General features: G+C 37.4%; 1 protein-coding gene across 1 annotated transcript in view; it reads left to right on the top strand.

Annotated features, from left to right (window-relative positions):
* Positions 1–25,750, top strand: part of Pard3b (par-3 family cell polarity regulator beta) — a 978,419-nt gene that overhangs the window by 838,096 nt on the left and 114,573 nt on the right. The window lies entirely within an intron of this gene.

The raw sequence follows: 25,750 nt of genomic DNA, 5'->3' as shown, positions 1-25,750 counted from the left end.
TTAACCAAATACAATGGAAAAAAATAGAAAATATCCTTACATCTATTGTAATGAATGTAAGGATTATTTCATGTTTTGTCTGGGTTTTAAATAGAAATACAATATGTATGTGTATAGGGTGTATGTACCAGAGTACTAGAACACTATCCAAAATGTTTTTCTTACTATCAATTGCCGTAAGAAAAGCTGGAAGCCACTAAATGTGTATAAAGAACTTAGATAGGGCAAAGGGGAGGGAGGGAAAGGGAGTGGGCAGGAGGGTAGGAATGACAGTGGAATGAGTTAGACACATTACCCTAAGGAATAAGACACGAATGGTGTGAAAATATTCTGTGTATACAATCAGTGTCTTGAAAAATTGTGCTCCATATGTATAATATGAAATGAATTTCATTCTGCCATCGTGTATAACAAATCAGAATAAATGAAAGAAAGAAAGAAAGAAAGAAAGAAAGAAAGAAAGAAAGGAAGGAAGAAAGAACGAACGAACATGCATGTTCCCCCTCACCTGGCAGACACCCTGCCTTCCTTCCCTCATTCATTCATTCATTCATAAATCATTGGATGTTGGGGCTGGGGATGTGGCTCAAGTGGTAGCGCGCTCGCCTGGCATGCGTGCGGCCCGGGTTCGATCCTCAGCACCACATACAAAAAAAGATGTTGTGTCTGCCGAAAACTAAAAAAAATAAATATTAAAAATTCTCTCTCTTTCTACCACTCTATCTCTCTCGCTCTCTCTTAAAAAAAAATAATTATTAAAAAAATAAAAATAATTATTATAAATCATTGGATGTGAACTATATACTAGTCACCCTCTTCAAGGCTGTGGGGATATAAAAGCATATCAAAAGCCCTGAGCATGGACCTTTTTCTCCACAGCAGTGCTAGATTTGTGTCACTCTACAGTAGTTACTCTTGTGACCTGTGGTTTGCATTAGTCTATTAGACTAAACCACATACCTTTTCATTACACAATCTTTGCCAATGCTAAGGACAGATTCCAAAGTGCCCTCTCTCCAGTTTCTGTATTTAATGCAATGTGTAATCAAGAATAGGCCATCGTTAGGTCAATTGCTTTCCCGTATTTATCTTTTCAAACAATAAATAATCAGTGGGATGAGAAAGGGCGGTAAAAGATAATTTTAATGTTAGTACTCATAAACATCCAACATCTTAAAGAGCCGTTTTAATATTTATATGCGGTGGAATACACTCCCTTCTGGAGAACTGACTGAGAATTGATATGAACCCATCCAGAAATAGAATTCAAGAGTCATTACTTTGTATGGAATTTCAGTTAATCCTGAGCAAACACTCTGGATTCCCTCACATGTGGCCATTCTGCAGTCTCTCACCATCTAGATTTCCAAGACCTCTGTGTACAGAGGAGAATCCCTAGGAGGGATATTCCATTCAAAGCAGATGCAGTGGATTTCCTATATCAAAATCATCAGGAGGCCTGGGCCTGGGCCATGACCATCCTGAGAACAAAGCCTGACCAGATATCCTTTTGCCACTGATTTTATCAGGAAAAATTAAGCTCAGAAGATACTGGTCAGGTTACATTACCTCAACACTGGATCAGAAAGCATAGCTGTGTCTTCAGGGCAGGTTGGTCTCTCAAGTCAGATATAAGGCATGTATAGCCCACAGTCAAAATTACTCTCGAAATCCCTTAAGCCATATTTAAGTGCAGTGTGCATAATATTGTGTACAGTGCTTATATTAATTATTATTTACATTATGGTTTAAGAGCCAGGAAATAGATCCAAAGAGGGCAAGAAAGGAAAATCTTCACAGGAGATATAACTTGATGATTGGAACATAGAGTCTGAAACCAAACCTTGTTTGAGGCTTAGCTCTGCTATCTGGGGTAGTCGCATGACTGAGTCAATTACTTACCTTCTCTCTGGCTTGGCTTCCACTTCTATAAAATGGATATAATCATTAGTATGTACATCAGAGTATTGTTATAAGAAGTTAACTGAGTTTACATATGTAAACAGAAAGCAGCATCTGGCAGTTGATGAGCACCGTCTAAGTTTAAGTAAACATATATTCTGGTTTCTGTGCATATACGCCATGCTGCCATCAGGCCTGCTACTAATTCCCCAGGAGGGAATTGAAGTTGAATGGAGTCCCTTGTTCCCTTCACCCAGTTTTCCCCATAATTACAGCATAAAATCAAAACCAGGAACTTGACATTGGTACAATGCATGTGAATGTTTCTGTGTGATTTCATCACATTCATCTATCTCTATGATCACTTCTGCAATCAAGAGTCAGAACTGTTTTCATCACCATAAAGATATCCCTCATGCTACCACTTTATACTTGCATGCCCTTCCCACCGTCCGTAACTCATCTATTTCTCATCTCTATAATTCTGTAATTTCTAGAATGCTACACAAATAATATCACATAAATGGGGAAGTGTATGACCTGAGATTAGCATTTTTCCCCCAAAGCATAATGTCCCTGATATCCACGTAGCTTGTTGTAGGTATCAATATCTTTTCCTTTTAGTTGCTATGTAGTATTCTTTGGTATAGATGTACCTCAATTTGTTTTTAATCATTCCTCTATTTAGGGACCTTTCAGTTGTTTCCAGTTGACGACATTACACATAGAGATTCTATAAACAATCACCTATAATTTTTTTGTGTGAACATATTTTCATTTCTTCTATTCCTCTCTGTATGCCTTTTATTTCATTTTTCTTGCCTTATTGTACAGGCTTGCACTTCCAGGACTCTGTTGAACAGCAACAGTAAGAGTAAAAATTCTTGCCTTTTTCTGGAACTTAAGAAGAAAACATTTGGTCTTTCATGAGTTAGCTTTAAATTAATAATAGATATTTTTATTAAGTTGAGAAAGTTCTCTTTAATTCTTAGTTTTCTGTGAGTTATGATAAATCAATGTTGAGTTTTATAAAGTTTTCTATTTAAATTTCTATGAATTAAAATAGAATTTATCATAATTTTTATAAAATTTACACAAATTTATCATGGCAATATGTTGGATTATACTTATTGCTTCTCAAACATTAAAATCAGCCTCTTATCTATAATAAAGCCCATATGGTAGTGGTGTATAATTGCTTTATATCATTGTTAAGTATATTTGCTAATATTTTGATAAGATATTTTGCATCTATATTCATGAGGGATATTGATCTATAGTGTCATTTTTTATACTGCCTTTAATTTTGGTATCAGGGTGATACTGGCTTCATTCAATATAGAGAGAATATTACATCATTTTCTTTTAGAAGAGATATGGTATAGTTGGTATTAATTCTTTTTAAAAATTTGGTAGAATTCCCCAATGAAACTAGCTGAGCCTTGAGATTTCTTTTTTAGGGGTTTTAAAATTATAAATCCAAAGTCCTTAATAATTATAAGTCTATTCAAGTTAAAATGTGGGAGTTTTGCTAGTTTTAACTTTTTTAGAAGTTGGTCCATTTCATCTAAATTGTCAAAGTTATGAAGTACTATTGTTTGTAGTATTTCCTTGTTATCCTATTCATAGGATATTTTCTTATTATCTCTTTGATCTGCAGGGTCTTTGGTGAAACCCTGTTTTGTTCTTTTTTGGGGGGATACTGGGGATTGAATTCTGGGGCACTCCACCACTGAGCCACATCCCCAGTGCTAATTTGTATTTTATTTAGAGACAGGATCTCACTGAGTTGCTTAGTACCTTGCTGTTGCAGAGGCTGACTTTGAACTCAAGATCCTTTAAAATTTGTGTCTTTTTTTCAGTCCTATTGGAGGTTTGTCAATTTTACTAACCTTTTCAAAGAGGCCAGCAATTTTTAAATTGAGTTTCTCCATTGCTTTTCCCATTCCAATTTTATTATTTCTCCTTTTTTAAATTTCCTTCCTGCTGTTTATTTTGTTTGGTCTTTCCTTTTGCTAGTTTCTTTCAGTGGAAACTCAGATTATTTATTTGAGACTTTTTTCTTTTCTAATGTAAAGATGATGCTATAAATTTCCCTCTCAGTGCTGCTTTAGCTGTATCCTGTAAATTTTGAGATGTTGTGTGTTTGTTTTCATAAAGTTTAGACTATGTTTTAATTCCCCCTTGAGCCTTCCTCTATGATTAATGGATTATATAGAAATATGCTATTTAGTTTTTAAGAGTTTGGATACTTTCCTATCATCTTTTTTCTGTTGATATTTCACTGTGTCAGAGAACATAGCATATGGATTTTTTTCCTTTGATTTTTACTGTTAAAAAAAAGCCTCATATGATTGTAAATTTATTTCTCCTTTTAATCTTATCATTTTTTTCCTTTCAGCATTTTGAGGCATGTTTAGAATTGTTATGTCTTCCTGGGGCATATATCATCATATCATTGTGTCTCATCTCACTTCATTTCTAATAATTATTTTTGTTTTAAAGTTTACGTTGAATGATATTGATGTGGATATACCATCTCTCTATTAACTAATGTTCACTTAGTATATCTTTATGATAAATATTTCTAGACTTTTAAACTTAAAAATGTCTCTTTTGTAAGGGGCATGTAGATTAGATGTACTTTTCCATGTCTAGTCAGAAAATATCTATATTTTAGTTATAGTATTTAGTCTGTTTTCATTTAAAGAAATTGCAGATATAACTTGGTCTAAATTTCCTCTCAAACTCTTAATTTTTCACTTTTTCCATCTATCTTAATATATATATATTATCTTTCTTGTCTTTTAAAAATTGTTAATCAAGCACTTTATATTATTCAATATTTTATTTCTATGAGTTTTTATATATTTCTTTATTCTTCTTTTAGCACCTTTAGTACTTAAGAGATGAAACATTCTTATTGTGTTATAGTCACGATTTATTCTTTCTTTAACCATTTTCTGAACAATTTATGGAACTCAGTTTAACCTCTTCAAACTTTCAGGTTATACTTTCACGTATTTGAAATCTTAATATATTTATAACTAATAACACACTACAGTTACTGTTTTAAGTGGTAAATTTTCACTTATTTTAACCTTTGCTTTTTCTTTCTGAGTATCTTTGTTTTCATCTGGAACATTTTTCCTTTTTTTCTTAATAACTGCTTATGGCATTTCTTATAATATGGGAGATTTAGTTATTCTTTTATTTGAAATGTCTTTTATTTATCTTTATTCTTTTAATTTAATTATTTATTTGGTACTAGGGATGGAACTCAGCGGTACTTAACCACTGAGCCATTCCCAGCCCATTTTATATTTTTATTTTGAGACAGGGTCTCGCTATGTTGTTTTAGGGTCTCATTAGGTTGCTGAAACTGGCTTTGAACTCAAAACCCTTCTGCCTTACCCTCCTGAGCTGCTGGGATTACAGGCGAGTGCCACTGTACCTGGCCCATCTTTGTTTTTAAAGGGTATTTTCTCTGGATATATAATTATCAGAGTATCTCCCCCACCATTCTTTTAACATTTTAAAGATATCATTCCTTGTCTTTTAGCTTTCAACATTTTTATCACACTCTATTATACTATTACTATTATTGACAAAGACTACTATTCCTTTGGAAAAAAATGTATCTTGTTTTCTTCAACTACTTTAAATATTTTTCTTTGATTTTTCAGCAGTTTCACTATAATTGTGTGTGTGTGGGGGGGGGGGTTGAGCCTGGTTATAATTTATAGAGCTTCTTATATTTGTGGTTTAATGTCCTTATTCACTTTGGAAAATTGTAATATCTTCAAATATCCACCTCCTTTCTCTCCAATAAAACTAAAATACTAGACCTTGCTCTCTGTTATGCTTCCTTTGTCTTTCAGTTTGGTTATTGTAATGCTCTGTCTTCTAGTTTACTAATCTTGCCTTCTGCTATGTTCAATATTCTATTAAACCCACATCTTGAACTCTTAATTTTAGTTGTTTGTAATTTTCAGTCTTTGTTTTACCCTGAGATTTTAATTCTCCAATGAAATTCTGAATCTTATCTTTTTTCTTGACTATACTAATTACAGTCATTTTAAGAACCACATGTAATAATGAAAATCTGAATTAACCATGGATCAATTGATATTGTTCTATCTTGTACTCAGTTGTCAGTTATTTTCCTATATACTGGTGGGCATGATAGTTTTGATGGAATGCTTGACATAGTCCTTGAAAACCTACAGAAATAATCTCAAGTTGATATTATCTTTCTCCAGAGAGGATTTATTATTGCATTTTTTTTCAGGCAGTTAGAATAGAGGCATATCACCTTAATCCATTCTTGGATCAAGGTGGCTAGATGCTGGGTTTTAATTATTGTGAGGGATGGTCTACCATTTCTAGGGTATAGCCTTCCCTGGCAGGTTGTGAACTCCCAATTCCTACCTTCCCAACTCCACAAGAATGTCAGAAGCTCTGCTCAGCCTCCACATCTCTTAGCCACACTGCACTCTGCTCCTGTTCTTAGCATTTGATTTTGTGCCATTTACGAATTAGTAAATGACTTGGAGAGAAAAGTGCCACAGAACGCTAGGCTCAGTTCAATGTGCTAACCTGCCTACTCTTCAAAATCAATTTTGGCTTCTCAAGTCCTGGCTGCCTGGAGAGTTTTCCAAAGCCTTTAAATGGTTTGGGAATTTTGTGCATTTTTTTTCAAAAATTTTCAATTTTTTCTGACTATTCTCATAAGCATAAGAATAAAATAAGCCCTTTTACCATTTCCAGTAATGGAAATCCCTCATTTTTGTTAACATTAAGGTTGATAATATCAATATATGGTTAACTTTGTTTTTGAAAGGATTGAAAGAATATATGAATATGAATGTACATGAAATCTAAGGTTGGATATATGTAGATTTTAATTGAAATATACACTGATTTTGAAAAAGATTGCACAAGAGATAGGTCTCTGGCCTTCATTTTATTCTTTTTGGTCTTTTTTGTTGAGTCCCTATATAGCAACTGCTGCCAAACTTTTTTAAAAAATTTTTTCCATACTGAAAATTGAACTCAGGGGCACTTAACCACCAAGCTACATCCCCAGCCCTTTTTACTTTTTATTTTGAGACAGGTCTTGCTCAGGGTGTTGCTTAGGGCCTTGCTTAGCTACTGAGGCTGGGCTCGAACTTGTGATCCTCCTGCCTCAGCCTCCAAGTTGCTATAGAAGTGCACCACCATGGCCAGCAGCTGTCCCCCTTAATTATCGGTCTCGTGGACTTACTGAGGAAGGGTCACATGCCTGAAGCCTACCTCTCCCCACCGTCCCTCCACTCAAAGACCCTGCTGGCCATACTTACCATTTCAGCAACCACACTTAGCAAGAGGAAGATGGGTTCCTTGCCTTCTCTCCCGTCTGTGTGTCAGTGTTCTCCCCCAGAGGGGTGCCCATCTGGTAGTCCTCACTCAGCCTCCGCCATTTCTCATGGTCTGTTCTCGGAGTTTCCCACTGGCTGCAGCTTTGTTGTGGTCTTTTCCCTGGCAGTAAACCTCGTGCTGGTGAAAGGTGACCAGGATCTTACAAATTGATTTAACCAGGCACTTTTGTGAATGAAAACTGAGGGATGTCGAAAAAGAGAATCAGAACTTGATGAGAATGTTTCCAAAGTGCGGGGGCATTACAGTACCCAAATTCTTGGATGTGCTTGATTCCAGTCTAGAGTCTGGAAAACAACTTTTTATGAGTCTATGTGATTTCCAAGTCTCAAAACTAATTCACTGGAAAACATAAAAAATGTAAAGCAGTAGATTTCAGTAGTAATTTTCAGATCATTTGAGTCTAAATGCAGCTTTGAGAATATTCAGTTCATAAATTTCCTTTTGGGTCATTTTTTTTTTTCTAAGAGAATATTTCTCCAAACTTAGCTATATCAGATAAAGGCTGACCAGAATCTGCTCGGACGTGGGTTTTAGGATATAGAAATAAAATATTTATAAGAAATTTCAAAAATAGGGATATTAAAAATGAGAATGATGATAATTAATAATAGTATTCATTGGATCTTAGACATGCACATAGAATCCAGACATTTTGTGTGCCTTGCAATGTCTTGAGCACTGTTTAAATACTACTTATATTGAGGTTACCATCTTTCTCATAATGTTGAAGCTGGGCATAAATCCTGCACATAAATACTAACACTCTACCACTTCTGTATTCCTTGGCCATATGATGTAACATCATGGAGGTTCACTTTCTTTACCTCCAGGGTAAAGATGGAGCTGAGTCTCCTAGGATTCTTGGAGGCTTAAATGGGTTAATACATGTTAAACCTGTAGCATATTTGTTGGTCACATGAAGTGTGACAAATTTTAGCTATCACCCCCTCCCCACCCCATACCACCTTTCTACCACTACTGGTTGAGATGCCCTTTACTCACCAGTCATGTGGAGAATTGAGAGAACAGATCTAAAAACACAGAAAGAAGAGGTAGAGGAACCACTGATGGTATACTCTCTGCCAGTCAAGTTCCCAGGACACAGTTCAGAAAACATGATTTTTTAACCCTTGGGTTTTCTAAAATTTACTAAATTAATGAATCTTATTCATGCAACAAATATTTATTGGGTGAGATTTGGATACTGTCCATATTTTCATGGAACTTGAAGTCTTCGAGAGGAAACAAATATTAAATGCTTAACCATAACTAACCCTTGAGTACTGCCCAGGAGAAATCCAGGAATTCCCGGACATTTCTGATATTCTGGAGGACTGAGGACAGACTCATTGAGAAAGTGGCAGTTGAGTGTGTAGTTAGCAGAATGGTGGTAAAAGGGGCGTGAAAGGCATTTCAGACAAAAGAGCAGCATGAGGGAAGGCCTTGCTATGGGAAAGAACTTGCATGTGAGAAGAGGCCAGAGAAGGTCCTCCTACCAACACCTGGCAGAAAATAAAATGATGGAATGAGTCAGTCTGTCCTGTACCTTCCTTCTCTTCAGTGGACCAAGAGGTGTGCACTTGTACAGATGCAGTATAGAAACAGTTCCCTACTCCTTCAGCTCTGCACCTCGGGGTACCCATCATTCTCAAGTGTGCCTCCCTGCTCCCAGAGAACCTGTTTCCCTCCACATGACTTACTCTCTGGGCTATGAGGTTATTAATCTGATCAATTTTGCTCAACGGTTCAGTAGTCTAAGGTAATTGTTCTCAAACTTGAGTGTGCATTGGAATCACTTGGAGAGTTTGTTAAATCCCCCAATCCTTGCTTCAGCCCCAGAGTTTCTGATGGTTGAGGTCTGAGATGGGGCCCTAAAATTTGAACTTCTAACCATACACACAGTGTTGGCCTGGCTTCCATACCTGGAAAATCACTGGTTGAACACGTCTTTCAGCAGTTTAACAATCACAGTTAGTCCCTTAGCTCAAAGGAAAATGCTCAGACTTGAGGATCCAAAGGAGTAAATATTAAAGTCAAAACTAGATTTCATAGATAACTGCTACATGGGCCTAAAGGAAGAAAACTTACCTTAAGCATGACTTACCTTAAACATCTCCCCAAAGCTTACCACATAGTAGGTACCAAGTGCATGTTTGTTAATTGAATTGACAGTGAAGGAGTCAGAATGGATCTAGCTTAGTGACTTAAGAAGTAGGTTTTATATATTATTCTTTGGAAAGCTCTCATGATTCCTTTCAGGCTGAAAGGCCTTCTAGGAGAATAAATTATTGTCATTCTCTTGGAATACAGCCCCAGAATTTGCAGAGTCAAGATAATGCTTGTATTTTAAGTACTTACTTGGATTAAAAGCTGAAATGCTAACAGGATTACAAAATGCCAAGTTTGCTGAGTCTCAAATTGTTTATGCTCATGTTCAGTTCAAAGTTCTTTCATCAATCAGTACATTTCTGTTTCTAATTACAGTCTTAATTTTTTTTGACACCTGCACAGGCATTCTCAGTCTAAACCAGCTTCAGTAATTTGCACAGGTATAATATAACTAAAATGAGGCTCATAACCACCTTGTGTCATCTACACCAAGAGTCTAATGAATTCAAAGGTGCTGTGCCTCAGTTCACATCATGATTCAGAAAACAGTCTGCCATTTTACCCATTTTCACTCCCACAATGTTGTAAAACATTTTTAATAAACAACTTTTCTCATTTCAGGCACATGAAGTTGGGGTAAATGATGCAATATAATTTTCATTTGTGATTCTTTATTTATGTTTGTCCTTGGAATCTCTGTATTTGGATAAAGGAAAAAGAAACATGCACAAGATTACCCTAATTCTACAAAACATAATATGTGCAATCTGGAAGTATATTACTTCCACCAATCAAATCAAGTACAGTCTTAAAGCCCTTGGAATTGGGAGCTGATTTTGATGTGAGCCATCCATCAAATCCCAGATGTGACCTATGCAATGGCTCCTGGCACAAAGTTTCCCATGTATTATGATGAACTAACTTGAACAAATCTATGCCCAGTTTTTACCTTGGACCTCAACCCTCACTGACAGCTGCAAAATTACAAGTGACTTACCTGTAAGTTTTAATAATCAGATTCCTACTTAGAGGAAAAAATAATTCTAATTAGAGAATCATCAACACCAGTTGACAATAGATTTTTCCTGAATATTCTTCTCTCCGCTCCTTCTTTGGTCCCAACTGATTCACCTAATTGAAGTTAACCACTGAAAAATGACCTTATTATTTCCGAATGCCCAGTACTAAAGAATATTTTGGCAATGACATTGCTTATCCTCCTTTATACATAAAATTTGGAGAGTTTGAACAGTGCATCCAAAATACCATTGCAAGAGCCCATTCAACTAGGAGACTCAGCTGAGAGGAGGACCATTTCCTCACTTGTGTTACCACTTGGTGTCCGCAATGGCCAGGGCCTGGGCTGGCACCATCTTGGGGCCCTTCAGAAGGCTAGCAGAATGATATTAGTGTGAACATTTCACTGCATATTAATTATTTAAGAAAAAACTGTCATTTTAAATGCTAATATGCATATGGTTAATTAAGAAGCCAAAATTGGCTATAAGCTTGGTGAGCTCTGAGAACAGGGAGAGCGAGATCATTACGCTTCTGCTCATGGTTAGCTATTTGTGAACCAGCTGATAATGTGCAAAATTAAGATTTCGTAAGTGGCATTTTAAATGAATGGTTAATGGCTGAAGATTAATTAAACAGTCAGAGTTGCTGAAGAAAAGCTGTTAAAAATTAGGTTTATAGGCCAGTCACTTGCACGCTGAAAGTGAATCCTGATAGATGGTGGCCTTTCTGTTTACTGAGAGCATTCTAACTATGCAGCCTTCTTGGGCAGGGAAACCCACCTGGCACCACACATCATGCAGCTACGGCAGTAGCCTCAGGGATGTTCCTTTGGAGTAAAATCTGCCAAGTAGGAAAATGGACTAGAAAAGTGTTTTTATTGAAGGGATCTTCACTAAAACCTTCATCCCAGGTAACCAGGCATATTTTATTTTCTACCTGCGTGCTGCGTAGTTTCTAAGTAAGAGTAGGCAGAACCCATGGGGTTTATAAGAAGCTGCTCTGGAATGCAGTAGAAGAGACAAAAAGTTTCAGTATATACATTTTTTCAAACTATAGCGATACTTCTTACGTCTCAAACTCTTGGTGGTAGAAACATAGATTTTGTGCTTCTGACTCTAGCCCAGTTTGGCTCCTTGGGAAAAGGTTTGCCTTTATATTCAGCAACATGCCTTGTGCTCAGGAGACTCTGTGAAAACTATTTTTAAATTTACTTGTTAAAACTTACATCAATAGATAGTGAGTAAATAAATGAACGAATGAGTTATTTAAAAGTTGGTTATTAGATTATCAAAAGCTCCTTTAAATGCTTCTCCATCCATACAGCAAACGACCCCCTCTTGTTCCTCTCCAGACCAGGTATGAGCTCATATGTGGAGAGGAATTAAGAATCTCAGGGTGAGAATGGTGAGAACTTTATTTTCTTATAAATTTTAAGGAAGGTAATTCTACCCAATGAAAAATCACTCACATTAAAATTATTTATTTTTCTGAGTTCATTTGGTTCAATCCCCTGCTTCCAAACAGAAGACTCAAATTATTCAAACCAGACAATTGTGTGTCTCTTGTTTAAAAGTTCCCTGGAGATGGAGATTCTGTAGCCTCCCTTGATAGCCTGTTTCAGTATTTAATCACCCTCCTAATCAAGAAGTTAATCCTATTTCCTCTTCTCCAACCTTCGCTGGCTTCATGGAACCTGTAAAATGCCCATGAGACCCTTTGAAAGCCTCAAGAAGTTAATTAGTCCACTGAGCTACTGTAGGTTCAGCAATGAGACTTGTAATAGTGACGCTGTATACTTGCAAGGTAGTAATGATATGGTTTTGTTACATCTCAAACAAATCAAGTTTTTTTTCTGGTCTAAAAGGAATGAGACCAACTTATACTAGCATATTTTAGAAAGGGTTTTTACATGTTTTACTCTGTATAGTTAGATAAATACAAACTGAAGTTTGACCTATGTCTTGCAACTCAGAAACCAAAATTGCAGTAGTTTGATAAGCAATAATTGAAAGATTAATAATAACACATTCTAAATATTACTGATAAGTTGCAATTGCTAGGCATTTGTTGATTGCTTTGCAAATATCATTTCATCCCTCTGACAACCAATCAGGTAGTACTGTTAGTATTTCTAAGTACAAATGAGAAAAGTGAGTTGTAGAGAGGGTGAAGGACCGGTCCAGTGGCCTCAGGTGGTCCAGAATTTGCTAGTTTGCCTGAATCCAGAGCCTCAACACTTAACCACTGTGCTATGTTGACTATTGTGTTCTTTTTTAAAAATTACTTTTCTTTCGATAAAATTCTATTTCATTATCTGAATTCTTTTCTTCTCTGTGTGTATAAAGTCCAAATCTAAAAACTTTCCTTGTGGAAAATAATAGCACTCTGCTGAATAATAGTCCCAGGTCAGCTCTTACTGCAATTACGGGCCGCTGAGTGGCAAATACATTCTGCTTTCAGAGAGGCAGTAGCAGTTCACTTTAGAAAAACTGATAATTCAAAGCTTTTCCATTCTCATAAAAATAGAATGATGCAAAAGGAAAGAAAATAGGTACTTCTAGGAGAAAACCTGCCCCCTTGAAGGAATGGGATAAAAACCTGTTTGCAGATGCCAGAAGCATCTGGGGAGCAGAGATGTCCAATAATTGCAACTAAAAGCTATACTAATTGACCAGTGATGGGTTGAAAGCTGCCTCCAACCAGGATCCCTAATACTCTGGCACTCTTTTCATAAGCAGAGTGGGGGGCAAAAGGAGGTCAGCTTCCATGGGGTTCTCCATACAGAAAGTGAGCAGCTGTGACAGGGATGTCAATTTCTGCAAAGGAAAAGTTGAGCTTTTCCAACTGATGCATTCAGATCACCTGGGGCTCCTGTTGAAAAGCAGATTTTGATTCTGGATCCAGGATGGCCCCTGAGGTTCTGCATTTCTAATAAGCTCCAGGTGACACTCACACTGCTGGTCCCAATACCACACTGTGACTAGCAAGGATTTAGAGTAGAGTAAGGCAGTGCTAAATTGTTATTGATTTTTAAAATCATTTAAAATAAACACGCAGCACATCTTTTTCTAACCTTTCCAAGTTTCAGCTGTCATGTCCTCATATTAGTGAGATTAGAGCAACCTCATTCCTGTACAAACCAGAATATTATTGGGACAGTCGGTTTTTCCTCCTGGAAGAGAGGGTATGGCTTTCTTTTTGTCCTCTATGTATTGTAAATACTGCTGTCTGCATTGGTGTCCATGCTTTGACTTCTTGCTGCCCTTGAAGGAGTCCCTTGCACCTTAGCAACAAGCTCTGTCTCCACAGTTGAATAGGCATAAATTCGAATTTCTTTTCTCAAGCTCTGCTACTCATCTGATGAGAAAAGTTTTATCCAGTGCAAATAAGTGATCCATTTTCCCCACCACACCTTATTCAACCAGGAGTCTCAATTTATTCCCTCATTTGATTTAATGTCAATTACATTAAAATGATGTAATTTACCCTAATAATTATAACTTGGTATTATTTTAACTAAATACTACCTTAACTTCTCAATGAATGGTATCCTCCTCATTGATCGGTATCCTAAACAAGCACAGAGGTTCCTAGAGTGTAAAATGTTGATAGTCTTGTTTGAAAGCCATTATTTTACATTAAGTTACTTGTTCCTTTATTTTTTTTTTTAACAACAACAAAACAGTTGAAACCACTAGAACCATTTGTAACTCAGTAAAAAGATAAAAAACAATTTTTTTCTCTGTGTGGCTTGAATTGCAAATAAGTGTATTTATTACCACTGAATTATAATAAATAGAAAGATGTTCTCAATTCACAAGACTTTTTTCTATGTAGAAAATATTCAAAATCTAGAATCTACATCAAAATCTACATCCAATTTGGTGGCACCCATGGGGACTGTTTGACTTCAGAATGTTACAGAGCTGGAGGCTTCTGAGAAACTGAGTCAACAAGAAGACCCCCCACCTTTAAATCCTGATTCTTGTGATCAAGTCGGAAAGATTTCAGACACGTTGCTTAGAGCAACAGGCATGAGTTTATTGAAGAAATAGGAAAAGGGAAAGGGGGCCCTCTCGAGGGAGAGTAGATTCTCTCAGAGAGGAGAGGGACAGTGTGTCTCTCCTGCAGTCCAATTTATTAGGGATCACAGAGAAGTTTCCAGAGAGTGCCACCTAGGTCTACCTCTTGACTTTTGACTGACAGCAGGATGACATCAGACTTTCAAGACCCCACTGCCATGACAACTCGGGGTCACTTTGGCCCATGCTGACCAGTTGTAATTGGATTCTTAACTAAAAATTCTTACATATTTTATGGTTAGGAGGAATTATCCTTATCTCCCTGAGTTGCAGGATCTGGTCTGTGAAAAGGGTCACAGAAGTCTGCCCCTTCAGGGTAACTTGGGTTCCTGTTATTATCACTTTGGGGCCTGCATTTCTTCTGCAGATAACAGGCAGTTTGCTAAGGAATGTGACATATCCTGTCCAGTTAAGCCAGGAAGGACTGCAGGTAAATAGCTTCTGGGAAAAGACTCATGTGGATGTCAGCACAGTGGGCCCATTTGATACAATTATTCCCTTAACCTTGTGTTCCTACCACTCTGATATGTCTGTGAGCAGCTCTCTCCAATTGAAATATAATGTGGACCACATCTGTAATTTAACATTTTTAATAGTTTCATTCTGAAACACAAAATTATTTTTATAATATATTTTATTTAGCCCAATATATGCAAAATATTTTTCCAAGATGTATTCAAAACACTTCCAGAGCTATTTTACATCCTCTTTTCTTTCCCCTCTCTATGAGGTCTTCAAGTCTGGTGTATATTATACCTACAGCACATCGCAGTTTGGACTAGTAACATCTCCAATGTTCAATAGTCACACGTGACTTTTAGCCACCACACTGGAAATGTTCCAAAGAGTAGGTGACACTCAGTCAAAAGTTTTCCACGTACTGGAGTTCAGAGTAACAGGAGGGTCATCTCATTTTAGGTTAGCTCCTGTTGCAGAAAACTGTTCTGTAAATTAAGCCTGCTAGATAAGCACCGCTGTCTCTTCCTTCTCGAGGACTACAGAACAGGGCAAGAGGAAGACATGTAAAAACTCATTCCCTCTCCAGAAAACGGACAAACACATCAGCCCTCCTTTTTCCATGTCTAGAGAAATGTGCTATACCTTAGGAGATGGCCAGCTCCAGATGGGCTGAGCTAGACCAGCCCAGGTCTGATTTCACCCCAGATCTATCCTTGTTTTGCCTGGAAGGAGAATGAAGCCAATGATCCACAGACATAGGAGACAGAATCTCATCTTCTCTGTGTGGTGTATGCAGTCCTTCCATAGAAAGGTTTAACAGCTAACTCAGGTACGTGTATGACTAATTAACAATATGACACTGCTGTGATTCTCATTTAACAACACACCTCTCCTTTCTTACCAAATGATATTTCATGATTCCAACTAATAGTGAAGGTCAGGCCTTATTCGGGGCCTTCTCTTTCCTTGGGTCCACTCCTATTCTCAGTCAACTGATCGTTTTTTTAAGAGGTCATGTCTCTAGAGGTGGATATAGTGACAGACTTGGTCTTTACTAATTCCATTCACTTTCAGGCCTTTCTTGCCTATTATTGCTACTGTTTTATGCCTGGAACATCTCAGAATAGAGCCACTTTGTCTACCTAGTTGCTTGAGCCAGAATCCTGGAGTCCTTGAAGTTCTCACCTGCCGTGACCACACACCTAACACTTCCCTGCTCCCCTCTTTTTCTCTCTCTGGAAGATCCAGGGGGATGAGTAGGATCGGCTCTCGTGTGTGCACTGTTCCCCATGAGCATCAGATGTTTCTCACTGTGAGGTCCAACATTCCTCCCCCACTTCTGATCCGACTTCTGATTCATGTGCTTTCCCTCTGCCAGCTGCACTATCCTGGACTAAGTTGGAGTGCTCCAAATGACTGCATGAAGGACTGTCACCTGCTTGCTATTTGCATTTCCTTTTACAAAATCCCCTCTTATTATTAAAGCTCTTGCCATCCTCCAAGTTTTCTAAGGACCTCAACCTTGACTGGATGACTCAAGACTATTTTTCTCATGGACTGTATGACATTTTTTCTATGCCTGTTTTTTTCCTAGGTTAAGTCCTATGTGTGGCTCAGGATTCAGCTCCAACATCCATGAACAATCTGTATAGCAATCGTGGTGCATCAGAATTGACTGTTACTTGTTCATTCCCTCTGTCAGATTTTGCAACAGGCACTATAGGTTATTTCCAATCCAGCATAGTTCCTAAAATGCTGGATACTCTGTAATTTGCATTGAATGAATTAATGAATCCACTCTACCCTTAATCACATCACTTCAAGATGGTGCCATTTTCTGGCCTAGCACTCACTGGCCAGCCTCCCAGCCTCTGATTTGCCTGGCCTCCTGGTCAGCACAGCCTCTGATCTGATCTAAGGCCAATGTCCCCAATCCTGCTGGTACTCATCACTGGGCCAACATATCCCATTTCTGTTCTGCCAGGAAGCACCTCCTATTCAAGTACCCATAGATGAAGGACATCTCTACAGCACAATAGGTCACTGTTTTCTCCATCTAGTTTCTGCTTCAAAAGCTTCCTAAGGGACACAGGCAGTATTTACTGTTCAAAAGCTGTAATCAGTCCAATCTGGCTTCTCCATCGGGAGAAAAAGCTCATCTTGGCAATTACATTTTTCTAAACCTTTTTCTCACACCTTGTATTTATCACTGACTCCTGGAAATAATCTCTAACCATCTCTAGTATTACCTTCCAGAGAATTTTGCCTGAAATGAGCATAAAACTTATTATTCTTTAGGTTTCCTGGAATTTGTTTCTCTTATTTTAAAAAAATGTGACCATTGCTTGTTGTCTTCCAGTATCTGGGCACATCTCCCATTATCCCTGATTTCTCAGTGGTACTGCCTATTCTTTCAGGGGCACACTTTAAGCTCTTTCGATATCTTGGATGTAACCTGTAAGTACCAGCCTTTCAAACCTCCTGAATTGTGTATTCTCTCTCTCTCTCTCTCTCTCTCTCTCTCTCTCTCTCTCTCTCTCCCCCCCCCCTACTGTTCTTATCTTTTCTGCGGATCTTCTGTCTCTCCTTGACAGAGATGTCAGATGAGTCACTTAATGTGTCTGTGCATCTTTCCTCATCTGCAAAGACAGGAGGGTGGGACTAAGTGATTTCAGCATTTCTTCCAGCTCCAAAATTACATGGTTCTGCAATTCTTTAATGGAAGCAAAATACAAGTTCAGGTTGCTCTGCCTTTTCTCTGGTGCTGTTACCATGTCAAAGCATCCCCTCCCAGCGGTGGCCTATCCTTATTTGTTCCTCTTCAAAGTAGCTATGACAATTAAATAGAAAATAAATTTTTAATGTCATTATCATTTGTTCCACAACCCCTGAGCTTCTACCGAGCCGTGTCTTTCTGGCTATCTTCATACCTCTTTGCCAAGGTAACCATAGTGTCCATGAATCCACTCCCAAACTCCCTCTGCTCACCCCTGCAGGAGGGTTTAACCGGGACCCCAGACACCATGATTTAGAACCATGGTTGGTTCCAAGTCTCCCTAAACTCTTACACCAGAAATTTCTTTTGCCTGTTCAGGTGGCCTTGTCCTTAAACAATCAAAACTCAGGTTGTAAGATTTATAAAATGGACTCTCCCTCCAGAGACAGCCCACATTTTCTGCTGAATGTGTATTCCTCGCTCACCCCCAAAGGCCTCTCTTGAGACTGATGTTGTTCTCCCTTGAATATGTATCTGCTTTCCTAAATAAATCTCTATCTATGCCTCTGGGAAGAAAATTATAAATATGGTATGTATATGTGTATATAAATGTGTATGCATGTGTGTGTGTGTGTGTGTGTGTGTGTGTGTGTGTGTGTGTGTGAATCCTTTGGCTGTGAATTTTTTTCTTACTCCAACTTAATTCAAAATTTGTAATTATGCTATTTTAAACTTAATTTGCTTTTGTAGAAATTTTCCTTTAAAATATATTAAAGAGAATCTCTTTTATGTGACAATATTAAAACCTTAAAAGGAGAGATAAGAACTATGGAATAAAGCAAAACAGTCATGTCACTATCAGTGTTTCTGGGGCAACCCCATCTCCCACTTAGGCCGTCTGGCCAAGATTCTGCTGAAGATATATAAGACATAATGAATTTTTGAACAGATGTGGCCCCTGACCTCTAGGAATATATAGGAAACTTTGTGGGATGAAGTAGAGAAGGTAATGTCTCAATCTATGTTAAATATTGTGAAAAAATCATGGGATTTCTAAGAGAACCATAGAGAAACTCTTAAATAAAACCTGGCCTATGACAGACAGGTGGGCATAGAAGTATTCTTCAAAACAAAGTCTGTTGTGGTTTTTCACACCCAGAAGTGATGTGTATCAGACATCAGAAGGGAGAATTGATCCCTGTAGTCTGACATTTGACAAGCTGCAAGTTGTGTCTTTGCTCACATCCTTTAATTCAGAGCCTACAAGTGCTGTTCAGTTTTGTCTTTGTAGGTAGATCCATGTTGAAGTTTGTTGTCAAAGTGAATTACAAATGCTAGGAGTCACCAGAAAGTCTGAGAGTAAAGTTTCCCAGATTCAACGTGGTTCCATAGACAGACTCATGCTTTATCATTTTCCATTCAGTTTTCTGTAACCAGAGCTATTTTTTCATATTGCTATATCTCTATCTCTTTTTTATATATTCTTTACACTTTTTTTTAAGGTAAAAGCATTGGCTCTAAAAAAAAAAAGGCATTATCAGTGAAAGCCCATTTTTATCTTCTATATTTAAAAATAGTAACATGAGAGACTCACCAGAAAATACTTCACCTATTCACTGGACAAAATGATAACGTTCAAAGTGGTATATTGTATCGTCCATTTATGTGCCACGTGACATGAAACTCTATTTTGATTGGGACTGTCACAGATAATTTCTGCACATAAAATACCTCTAGGGACAGCTTTCAAATGGAGTTGTCACTTTTTGTTTAGCCTGCAGGAGACTCACTATTGTCAAACCTTCTTTACAAAAGCATCACTAACTCAGTGTTACACTGTCCTAGAGGAGAGGAGATAGTCACTCTGCCTACTTGGAACAGAAAGGAGCACCATTGGTCTCCGCCACAGCTCCATGTGGTTGAGGGCTCTTTTGCTAAGCGTCCTCCACCCCAGCCAATACTTTTACAGTCTTGGAATTCAATTTCTTTTTCCAGTGCTGTTTTTCAAAAGGTGTAAATAGATGGATGTATATTGTTACTCTCAGAAGGTAACACAGGTTATGTAAACCATACAGATTTGAGTTGTCTTCTCAATTCATGAAGTTACAGAAAGTTAAGAAAACAACCCTAAACCTTCTCTGAAGTCACACGCACACATACACACTTTCTCTCTAATGCCTCTCCAAGTAGTTTTAGATCTTAGAATTAGAGGCAAGGCATTCATATGTTCAAAAACTAATAAACTAATATAGTTGAATTTTTTCTATTATTAAAATAAGGGAGTTTTCTTTTTTAGAGTACATAGGGGTCCTCATACTGAGTTTTATAATAAATAATATTTTTACAATATAGAATGTAATGATAGTTCTATAAATGAAATACTAATATATATTTTTAAAGAGGGGTGAAAAAGTTGTTAATTTCTATGTGATTTTCACCCCCAAGACTTTTCCTGCTCTTAAAAAATAATTTTTTATCCTTCAAACTTATTTGGTGCTTCATTTCCAGAAGCAGAAGCAGATTAGGACAAAGCAGGATGCCCAGAAATGGTCCTCGGGTTGTATAGAACAGCCATTAGCCATGGGAGTGTGCAGCAGAGGGCAAGGTGAATGCCAGACATCACTCCCAGCTAGGAGTCATGATTCTCAGGAGAAGACAGACAAGTGAGAGTAGGGGAAACCCGTACACAGGGAAAAAGGGTGCAGAAATGATGGGATGGAGAGATGATTAGCCACTTGGATTATGGAAAAAATGGCAACCGTTAAAAAAAAAAAAAAAAAAAAAGTTAAAAAGAAAAAAGAAGAGAGAATGACCAAAACGCACATTGAAGTGGCCCATTCGAGCCAGGAACTTGGCGATTCTACCGATGCCAGCAACTCCTTTGAAGCTCAGCAGCTCAGAAGAGCGACCCTGGGAGTGCACCTGGGATAGGAAGCCTCCCCTGAGTATCTTCCCACGTAGTCTTCCACTCAACTCATCTGCAGGATAATTTTCAACTGCTAGACCTCTGAACCCTCTCCTTTTCCCATTAATAAAAGGGGAGCTGCTTTCATAAATTTAGCATATTACCCATTGCAGTCCCCTGCCCTTCCAATCCCAGGTTAATTCTTTGTGGATCAGTTTTGAAAAAATACAGGCAAACTTAAAATTGTATTTATGAGTCAGACAACCAACCATGTAATGAGATTCTGTGTTATGGTAGCTGTCACATCTTGTCTCAGCCCTGTTGTGTCTAAATGTTAGCTCTCTTATTAAGCTCCATTAGAGAATTTTACAATACCAAATTGTTTATATGCTACTGGTTTTCTGCCACCTGACAGTAAGGCATGTTTCACTCATTAATATGGGTGATATCTTTACATTGGTGGAAAGAGCTGAAATAGAAATCAGCAGGAAGGTGGCATGCACGGACGGGACTGCTGCTTTCCTGTATTTCTCAATATAAGGTCTTATGTATTTTTTTAAAAAAATTTGTGATTCAACCTATCATCTCATGAGTGAAAAATATCCTTCTTTGTTTGTCAAATTTAAAAGACCCCACCTCACTCTACTAAATCGTATGTTTATAAACTTAATCTTCAGCCTCACTTATGTTCCCCATGAGATAGTTTTCATGCTATGTTAAATTTAAAGTAATTAATGAGGTAGCTTTCCTTATGGGTTACAAAATACTTTCGCACGCATGTTCCCATTTCATTTGTACCCCAACCTGGTAAGAAGGGCAAACAAGAAAGCTGAACCTGATAGAAGAAAAATCTTTTACAAAACTACTCAGTTAACAAATATCAAGTTTCTATCTCATTTTGATTAGTTCTAGCTTTAATGCTATGTGCTTTTCTTTTTTTTTGTTGTTGTTGTTAAAGATAGATATATTTTCTTTGAGTTATTTAAAATTAAGTGTAATAACACCAAGCAAGATGGTGCACACCTGTAATCCCAGCGGCTCAGGAGGCTGAAGCAGGAGGATCGTAAGTTCAAAGCCATAGCAACTCACAAGGCCCTAAGCAACTCAGCGAGAGTTGTGCCTCAGTAGTTAAGTGCACTTGGGTTCAATCCCTGGTACCAAAAAAAAAAAAAAAAAAAAAAGTAAAAACCCAAAAGTTAAAGGAGAAAAAATTTCAAATCATCAATTATTTCACAATTCAGAGTTGGCCACTATTAACATTTAGAATACTTTATCTTCACCTATCTTTTTTTCTGTGTGTCTTTCTTTTCTTTTCTTTTTTATTTAATACTAGGGATTGAACTCAGGGGTGCTCCACCACTGAACCACATCCCCAGTCCTTTTCATTGTTTAATTTTGAGACAGGGTCTCACTGAATGGCTTACAGAAGTTGCTGAGGCTGGCTTTGAACTTGCAATTCTCCTGCCTCAGCCTCTGGAGCTGCTGAGAGTACAGGCTTATGCCACTGTGCCCAGATCTTTTTTCTATGTATATCACTATATATAAAATATATTATTTGTTTGCCTGTATACTGCTAACACATAATATTTACATGTATATATTACATTTTGGTAGCTTTCATTTTTCCCATTATACTGTGATGTTTTTTCCCGTGCCTTTAAATATCTTCACTTATAATGGCAGCATAAAGCGTTTTTGTTTAACTATACAATAATCAACATAACCTTTCCCTGAATACTGGATACTTAGGGTGTTTCAGAATTTTCAGTGCTATAAATTTCCCTTTGATTGACACCTCCCCAGAAATTTTGCCACACAGTTTGGATTATTCCTTAAGATCCCTATAATGGAAATGATGAATCAAGGACTTGAAACATAATATCAACAATGTTTTAGAAAAAGTTTTAAAGAAATCGTGCTTCTTGCAGTAGTATAGAAGAGAGTTCCTTTCACCCCCTTCATGATAACATGGTATTATCACTTCCTCCCCCCTTAAGCCTTTATTAATTTGATTAGTGAAAAATAATATCATATCATTTTACTTTGAACTTCTCAACTTACCAGTGAGGTTAAGTGTTTTTATAGAAACTCGTGCCTATTCCCAGTTGCCACTGGAAGTTTTCATTTTGTCTCAGCCCTGGCGCATTATTAGGGAAAATAGTTTTGGAAATCAACTTTTGTTTTCTCTCTCCACAGATCTGTGTGTATTTATCAACCCATCAACATATACTTGGATGCAAGTTTTCATAACTGTCTTGACAAAAAAAAAAAAAAAGATGAATGATCACACACCTGAGTCTTTTATGCACTGAACCAAGCCACGTCTATTTGTATCCTGTTTTAATTGACTAATCCTTCCCCCTAATAGAATAGCATCCCTTGAATAGTCAGTATTAAGAAAATGAGATCTTCAGCATAGATAGTGAAAGAAATGTCACTTCAGGGTCTGGACATTGCTATGACAACCCAGGCTCCATTTATCACCATTCCCATCAGCACGTGTTGCAAAGGAAACCCCTTTGCAGCGTTTAATCTGGGAATTTTAATATTAAATGTATATTTGACATTGAAAGCTCACACCTTATTTGCTATTGTCAGGCTTAGTTGATAGACAGCTAAGTCAGTCTCTTTTTATAGTCCATTTCTGAAATGAAACTATAAATTTTGAAGCTAGGCTTCATCATTGCAGAGAGAAAAGCTTTTCCAGCCCATTGTTGAAATATAACATTTTATAGGATTTATGAGGTCCAGATTCAGGAAGATCATTTGCCAAGCACTTAAGGCTGGTTTTGCTGCCCTTTGCTTTTCTTCCCCCTTGAAAAAATACATATCGGGAGGGGAAAGCCATTAGAAAAGAAAAGTTATGAAGAAGAACTTACTTGATGCGATACAAATGTAAGAGGAAGAAAAAAGAAAGTCCTGAGCATTTAGTGTGAGGAGCATTGACTACACAGGCTGCTCTTTGGTGATAGGCAAACTGTTTGCTTCCGCAAATGAAGTGGGCATCCTTATTTGTCTTGATAGTCAATGAAAGTCTCTGATTCAGAGCAATGTTTTGAATTTAAGCTTATAAGTCCTCTTCAGCATGCTTCCAGGATTCTTTTTGAAGTTCCATGATATGACGAGCTCTGTGATTTGGTCATATTCCATTTAGCTTGTTTTATTGCTGTTAATTTTACACAGGAAAATAGATTCTCTGAAATTTGTGATCACAGGAGCTGTCAAGTGGTTGAAAATGAAGAAAACCACCAGACAGTGTCAGATTTATTAAACACTCCAGAAGTACAAAATTAATGCAGTTCTTTGTCTTTGAAAGGTTCAGTGTCCACAAGCTGGATTTATCCTAATGGACAAGCAGTGGAGGAACAATTGTCAATTAGCTATCTCTTCAGCCAGACCACGCACTGTTGGAAGGCATGTAGGAGAGCCACCGGTGCACCTAGGCAGACCTCCAATTTGTTCATGTTGACTGCAAATGACTTAATTTAACATTTTTCTAATAAATGCCTTTGGTAGAATGGTGAAGTTTCCTTTTATTTTTTTATTTCTTAAAAGAATCACCAGTGTAAAACCATATTAAGTAGACTTCTCACTCCATTTGTTTTCAATCATCATCCTTAATGCATGAATTTCTTAGTAGCCTGTTACTCTCCCTACACTACAGTGAATGTGGAATGGAAAGTTCTGATGCTTTATCTATTGGGCTTCTGTTGAGTTTGAAAATATTGTATATGCATGGCAGATTCCCATGCTGGATGGTCTTACTGAAGGTCCTTTTTTCTTTTCTTCTCTTCTCTCTTCTCTCTCAACCACGAATGAATTTTGCATTATCCTCTTATTAGAGATAACAACGTGCAAAAGACTTTGAAAGCAAAAATTTTTTTCCCCACATGAACCATTTCTTTCTTTCCCATGAGACAGAGATCATTTATCAAACTCATTAACAGTAATTTCACCTGCTGAAAAGTTCATCTCCTAATCATGTGATTTTTTTTCCTGTTTTATTCCCCCCCCCTCAAAAATAATAACCTTTTACCCTGTGTATTCTGGTGGTATAATGAAAACATCTGGTACTTGTCTGTGACAATAGCATTTCCACATTTCTTTGTGAGTGGATTTTTGAGTGATTTTGTGAGTGGATCCAAGTTGAATCTGTGTGAAGATGTACTTCAAGCCAAATTCAGGAACTATATATCTGGTTTTGCATTGTTCAAATTGCAGGGTATCAAGTATTAGCATGAAGCCCGATGTAGGACTTAGTCCTGAACTCTGCAAACATTTGCTTTTGCACGTGAACTGCACTTCTCTTGTATACAACAGGAATATGCTTCAGGTTATTATGCAATTAGCTATCTAAGATGTTTTATGAGCCGATAAGTACCAAAATCCGAATTTGTCTTGTATATTTTTACAGCAACATTCTCTTTGGTACAGAACAGAGGATGTGTGTAGAAGCATTACTCGTGAATTTTTCATAGGTTCTCTCCCTTCGCCATTCTAGCTGCTGTCTCCCACAAAATTTGAGCCATACCTCAACTGTACAAATCCCCTTTTAATGTTCAGCTGCCCTGAAGTGTACAGTTGTGGAATATGTCTAAATGTCTCTTGTGAAGAAATTGGAGGCATTGGTTTTAACAAAAGCAATAAAATGGCTACAGCAAAAAGCATTCTAGAGGTAAACACACGTCTTTCCTTGTTGTTGGACTCCTGTTCTGTAAAACAAAATTTTAAGGCACATGATTTTAGCCTCTCTTTCTTGCTTTTGAGTCTAGGGAAGTAAAAAGGAAGGGATTCAATTTTTATAGTCCCTAAGATTTCCGTACAGAGCACTACATCATAGAAAACAATTTGCACCTTATCACCCTGAATTACCATTGCCAAACTGAGTGCATTTGCAAGAAAGTGGGAGTTTTCATGGAATACACAGAGAGGAAAATCACGTACATGGAGAAGGCTTCTTGGTTGCTTCAAGAGAAGTTTCATAATTTTCTTTTTGGACCTTGGCACAAAGGCCAACACTCTAGACACAGCAGGCACTTAATAAATTTATTTTCCTGATAGCTAATTGGTCTTCAGTACTGTGAACCTCCCAGCCCAGAGCTAGACTTGGAGAGGAATATAGCAAAGAAGAGGTTC

This window comes from Callospermophilus lateralis, chromosome 9, assembly GCF_048772815.1.
Source record: "Callospermophilus lateralis isolate mCalLat2 chromosome 9, mCalLat2.hap1, whole genome shotgun sequence".
Taxonomy (NCBI): domain Eukaryota; kingdom Metazoa; phylum Chordata; class Mammalia; order Rodentia; family Sciuridae; genus Callospermophilus; species Callospermophilus lateralis.
This window is presented reverse-complemented; position numbering and strand designations above follow the sequence as displayed.